General features: G+C 43.6%; 1 long non-coding RNA gene across 2 annotated transcripts; it reads right to left on the bottom strand.

Moving 5' to 3' along the window:
- Positions 1 to 283: 283 nt before the first annotated feature.
- On the bottom strand, positions 284 to 5,202 carry LOC128584764 (uncharacterized). Of its 2 annotated transcripts, none has more exons than XR_008379729.1 (5): positions 4,979 to 5,202; positions 1,748 to 1,890; positions 1,299 to 1,442; positions 1,044 to 1,115; positions 284 to 343 (listed from the first exon to the last, which is right to left on the bottom strand). It is a non-coding gene; the product is annotated as an uncharacterized LOC128584764 (long non-coding RNA). The 2 variants fall into 2 exon arrangements; XR_008379728.1 differs by having other exon boundaries at positions 285 to 343; positions 963 to 1,115.
- Between the last annotated feature and the right edge of the window lie 758 nt (positions 5,203 to 5,960).

Genomic DNA, 5,960 nt, shown 5'->3' on the forward strand with positions numbered 1-5,960 from the left:
CCATACTCTATCAAGCTCCTCGGATGGGCTTATCACTCCTTCAGAACACATCTTCCTATATTCCTAAATTCTCCACATGGGGAAAAAGCTCTATCCTCTTGTTGGAAAGCACCATCCAGCAGGACCCAAGGGAGAAGGATGGCTGAGGTCCAAGAGTCATCGTACCAGCCAAAGGTGTGAATGTAAGAGACCATAAGTAAGAAACTGCGTTTTCCCTTGATTAGAGAATTTTTGACACAGGGAAGTATGTATATTGTAAAACATCTGTTTACCTGCATATGGTTGCCTCCTGGTTGGGTGAGTTCTTCAAAGTACAGAGCAAAGACTTTCTTATCTCCTCATTCTAGAATAATGTTGGGGAAAAGAAGTAACGCTCAAGTGGTTGCTTAATTAATTAATTAATTAATCCATGCTCCAAGGTTAATTAACTCCCCCAAACAAAACTTTCATTTATTCTGCAGTCTCGACTAGAGTTGAGAAGGAAAGCAATCTAATTGAATTAATTCACTCTAAGAAGGTATAAATTATTAAAAAATACATCTGCCTGAAGTAGGACTTGGCAGTGGTATTTTTTAAAAATCTCCCCAGGAGGTTTTCATGAGCTGCCTGGCTTGAGAATGATGGGCATAAAAAGCCTTCCGTGCTCTGGCCCCTGCTTCTCACTCTCCTCTGTGGCTCTGGCCACCACCCCCTCCACACCTGCGCGTCTCTATCGCATTACAATAGATGCCTACCTTGCTCTCCACACCCCAGCACCTTTCACGGTGCTGGGAGAAATTGAAAATAGGGACAATGCCACTGCCTCCCCAAGATCTTCCTACCACTGTTTTTATTTACCTCCTAAATCAGATTCTTTTTTTCTTTGAAACGGATGTGAGAAATTATGTTTCCTTTTGAACAAGAGTTCAAAATTATCAGAGTAAAATATCACCTCTCTATAAGGAAACCAATTCAAAACCTACTCTGGAAATCACGGGAAATTTGCTGAGTCCAAATGAGAAGAAAATACAGAAGCTCGGTTCTGTCCATCTGCAGCAGCTCACCTCAGTGGTGGATGAATTTAGTTGGTGTTGATGTTGGTTTTCTTCTTGTTCAGGGTGAAACCCACCGTCTAACTACAGAGAAGGATTTATTGTAGTTGTCAGAGATGGGAAAGGGGATCATCATTCCCAACACAGCAATTCCCCCTATCGTCTCCTTACCCTCTGCATGAAATAGCCACACAATTTGGTAATGTCATCACAGGTGCTAATGGGAGAGGACAGGAATTCATTCTGATGCATTCAGGCCTGACTTACCTTACTGGACAGCAGAAAAGGTCTCAGCAACAAAACAGAGTGCACTGGGGGCAGCAGCCTTCCAGCACATAAAAATGGATGTTGATCATGAAATCATCATAATCACGTTCTCTGATGATGGATCTGCTACACTCGTGGCTCCATCTGAAATATTTAGAGCTTGTTCACTTACGAAAATCCTGAAACAGCCCCTCAGCTTGTCCTCCACATATATGCCTTTTTGGAGTAATATTCATGTGGTAGGGGAAAAAGAGTTAGGGGGATTTATTAGGATTAATTAATACACAAGAGGAAAGAGATATATGTGATTGAACTAACTTCCCAGGTTCATCGTAAATATTTTACTCATTTATGTGACACTGCAATGCTGTCTTTGTCACTTAGAAAGCAGCTCTAGATGAGAGACTTGAAACTTCATATGAGTGAAAATGGGGTGCAAGGATTCTTACAGCCAGGTCTGCTGTTGCAGAGGCACAAAGAGAGGCTATAGGACTTCAGGCAGAAGGGATAATACTTCCAACATTCCAAAGACAAGAAGGAAACACCATCATTGCTTGTCCTGGGCTGATTCTGATTCTCTGTAGATGACACACTGTAAGAAAAAGACATCAAAAGGTCTCCAAATGCATAGTTTACAGTAGGATTCATTGAATCCTTCTTTTGTCAATTTCCTTCCCAGCCTGAAGATATTCCAGCAGAAAGCTCTTCAACCCTTCCCTCTTCCTCGCCCATCCTGTGAGGCTTTTCTTTCTTCCTCTATTGCAGAGAGAAGATTGGGGTAGTGACCATATGATCCTCTTTTGAGTTCTGGGGAAAAGGCAATGCCTGAAAACATACAGATCTCATGAATTTGCATTCCATCACCCACTCATAATATGCTTGATATTGATCTATGTTTTAGATATCTTCCTGTGTGCGGATCCTGTTTTCCCAAATAAATTATGGATTTTTTTAAGGCAAGAATGATGTTTTATTAACCTTCGTGTTTTAGTACAAGATACATTATCAATAACAGCTTGTGAAATGAATGAAAGAATCAAAATATATATGAATAGAAGTCAAAGATTAAATTTGGTATTTCATTAATTTCTCCTAAGAATACCACATGAAACACACTTAATTGCTCTTTGCTGCTGAGGATAAAATAGGAAAGCAAAGCCAGGAAAGGGAAGGAATAGAGGAGGCAAGGGTTACTGGAATTTTCTCTGCTGCCCTCAGTCCTTCTCTCTGTTTCCCTTCTCCAAGCCAGTGGTGCAGACGCAAGGTCACAGAATTTAGGACAAGCCACCTAGCTGCCTAGAACATTTTCACCTGAGACCAAAAGTCCAAAAAGATGTCTCAGCTGATGAATTTCTAAACATTGAAAATACATGCATATCATCAACTCTTAGAAACACATAACAGCAGGGGTCCCAGGGGTGGTTTATTCTACTCTAAGACACAGTCAGATATTCTCTTCTAAAACATCTCTAGCAAGTACTGATGAGTGCTCACTCCTCACAAAGAAGCTCAAAATTCTGCTGCACAACTCCACATATTAGAAAGTATTCCCCTGGGTTCAACCAAATCATCCACCGTGAAATTTCTATCTGCTAGTCCTAGCACAGTGCTCTGAAGTTACACGGAAGCCTAAGCCCTCCTTCACAGTATCTATTCAGATGTTTAAAAACTGCTCTTGACTGCTCTGTGATTCTTTTCTCTCCTTGACTAAACTTCCTTTCCATCGATTCTTCATCATGCAATATTCTGAATCTTCTCATTATTGAGAACTGTGAAAATTCTGAGATTTTTACCCAGGTAACAAGCTAGCCTGCCACAGTTTCACAGATGCTGGCCAAGGACCCAAGACTCCTAGGTCATAGACAAAGGACCTTATTACTCAGGGCACAGAAGGAAGCGTGAGATTTGTGTTTGCCTCAGTTTCCCTTGCTCTCCAAACCCCAAAGGACGGAGTGACCCAAGGTAAAGTCCACACACATAGTGTGTTTATGTATAGGCTGAGAAGATCTGAGCTCAAGAAAACCCCAGTATTATACAGGAGCTGATAGAAAGCTTATCCAACATTTACCCTGGAAGAGATATCATCTTTATTATCCTAGTCAGGAAGCAAATCTGCCTTCTTTCCCAAAGTGATACCTTATCTTCCAAAGCTGTTGCAGGTATACAACACCCTTGAAAAGTTACTTTTGTTCAGGAGATGAGCATAAATGCAGGAGACCCATAGAGAATCGTCTCCCAGCAGGCATCCTCATGAGCTCCTGAGTCCTTTGCATACATCCAAGTTGGACAATGCACTCCTGTGGTACCCAGAGCACACCTGCTGGAGGGGCTTAACCAGTGCCATGTGGGGTAGGATTGTCAGCCTACCAAGGTCTAACACAAGGTCTTTACTATCCCAACATAGCCAAAGGCCACATTGTTGATGATTGAGAATTCCATGGCTTCTGCATTGCTGGATTGGCTTGGTGGGAAGAAGGAAGGAGATGAAGTCTCAGCCCAATCCTGTAGGCTTTCACCCAGATTGAGATTATGGTCAACCAAACCTCCAGGGCTTCTTTACCCTAACAGTTATTCAACCTCTTCTTCTACCATGGACTTGCACGATTGGTTGTATGACTATAGATGTATGTCTGCATGTGTGTATTTTATTTACCTCTCCCAAAATTTATCTCATCAGAAATGACATATCTTATCAGAAATGACAATTAAGAAATAATTCTCTTAATTATTTACAAGCTGTTTAATTTCTGGGTTTGTTGTACATGATGATCCCTACCTATGCTCCAAGGATTTGATTGACTTTGCCCCCTGGTTGCCTTTTTACTTTTCATTATAAATAATATCATGAAAGAAACTTGTCTCAACCACAGCAATGGAAGGTTGTCATTTGAGTCCTATGTACATACATGTAAATGCATCTGCATGCATATAAATTCATCCCCACAGACACACAATAGAATGTGCCCTCTCTCACACAAAGCGGAAGCAAGTGGTATATATACTCTTCTCTCAACACACACCTCAGACAGGTCATAGGCTGTGCTCAGTGCTAGCTGGTTGGAGCAGAGAACATTTTCTGAGTCCAGGAAGGGAGGGGTACAGATACACAGTGAGGGAGGAAGAGCTTCTCAAGGGAGCACTTGAACATCCTGGACTGGACATTGTCCCCATGGGTAACAAGCTCTCGGGAAAGAGAACAAGGCCAGTTTGTTGAGCTCCCATTATGAGGCAGCACTTCAGATGAATTTTCTCTTATTGCCACCAAAACACTGCAGCAAAGGTCCTCCTAGCCTCATTTTGCATACAAGAAAAGCAAGGCCCTTGATAAGGCAATATGGCCAAGTCACGAGATTAGTAAAAGCCAAAACCAGAACCTGACCCTAGGGTTGTCTGATCCAGGGTCCAACTGCTAGTCAGGATGCTGCTCTGACCCCACATAACCTCTTGGCCAACCCCTCACCCCATCAACCCTGACCTGGACCTTCTCCTTCATTGCTCCATCCTGCTTCACATGCCCACACCTTGTCTAGTAGCTCCACCCTCACCCAGACCCCAGGGCAAGGCCACCACTTGCCTGTAGTCAGCCCACAATCCCCTTCCCCACAGTGACAATGCCAGATTTATACCAGGTAAAGAAAATGACATCTAATCCACTCAGTTAACTTTCCAGCAGGACTTACCACGAGGCAGACAGATGTCCTAAAGAATCACTCAGCAGAGCCAGACTAAGTCCAAATCCTGGACCCTCCATTTTCCAGTTGTGTGTAAGTTATTTGTCCTCTCCAGCCTCAGCTTCCCCATCTGTAAAATGGAAACAATGGCAGGGTCCCCCAAGTGGAATTACCAAGCAGTCTGAATACATGGAACTGATACATGGAAAGCTCATAGGACAGCACTGGGCACAGTGGGCACAAGACAGCTGCTCATTCCTACATGCTGGCTCTGGAAGGCACTGTGACAAGACACACACAGCCACTGCCTTTCCCCTGACACTGGAGTGGCTGCTGGATGTATAATTAGACAAATAATGAATTACAGTGAGATGAGTTCCCTGAAGGAAAAGTACAAAGTGCAATGACAGCGTGTTCTGGAGGGTCAGGATGAAGAGCACCGGTTAGATCAGGGTTGGCAACCTATGACCCAGTGAGTTTTAATAAATAAAGTCTGTTGGAACACAGCCTTGCCTTTTCAATTACTGATTGTTGATAGCTGCTTTCACTCAACAATGGCAGAGGTGAATGTTCTAGACAGAGACCCTACAGCCCACAAATCCAAAATTATTTTCTATCTGGCACTTTAAGGAAGACTTGGCTGACCCCTGAGCTGCAGGAAGAGTGAAGAGAGGTGATTCACACAGAGGTATTGGGGCTGGGCCCGGGGCAGAAGGAACCTGGAAAATGTGAGTCCCTCTAGCATGAATTCTCCAACTTCCCTAACTAGTGTCTAAAAAGGCATCTACCTACCCAGCCAGGTTCCTCTTCTTTCTCCGGTCTCTGAGAAGGCAAGCCCTCCCCTCACCCAAGCTTCCTTCTTCCCTAAGACATGCCCTCCCAGGTACTGTCTTCTGCAGTTTCAGTCTCTTCACTAGACCCTGTCCCTCACTGCCTCTGTCAAGGACCACCAGCATCACTCTCCCCATCCTGCCAGGCCAGACCCTAGGGG

Source organism: Nycticebus coucang, chromosome 4, assembly GCF_027406575.1.
Source record: "Nycticebus coucang isolate mNycCou1 chromosome 4, mNycCou1.pri, whole genome shotgun sequence".
In the NCBI taxonomy this organism is placed as follows: domain Eukaryota; kingdom Metazoa; phylum Chordata; class Mammalia; order Primates; family Lorisidae; genus Nycticebus; species Nycticebus coucang.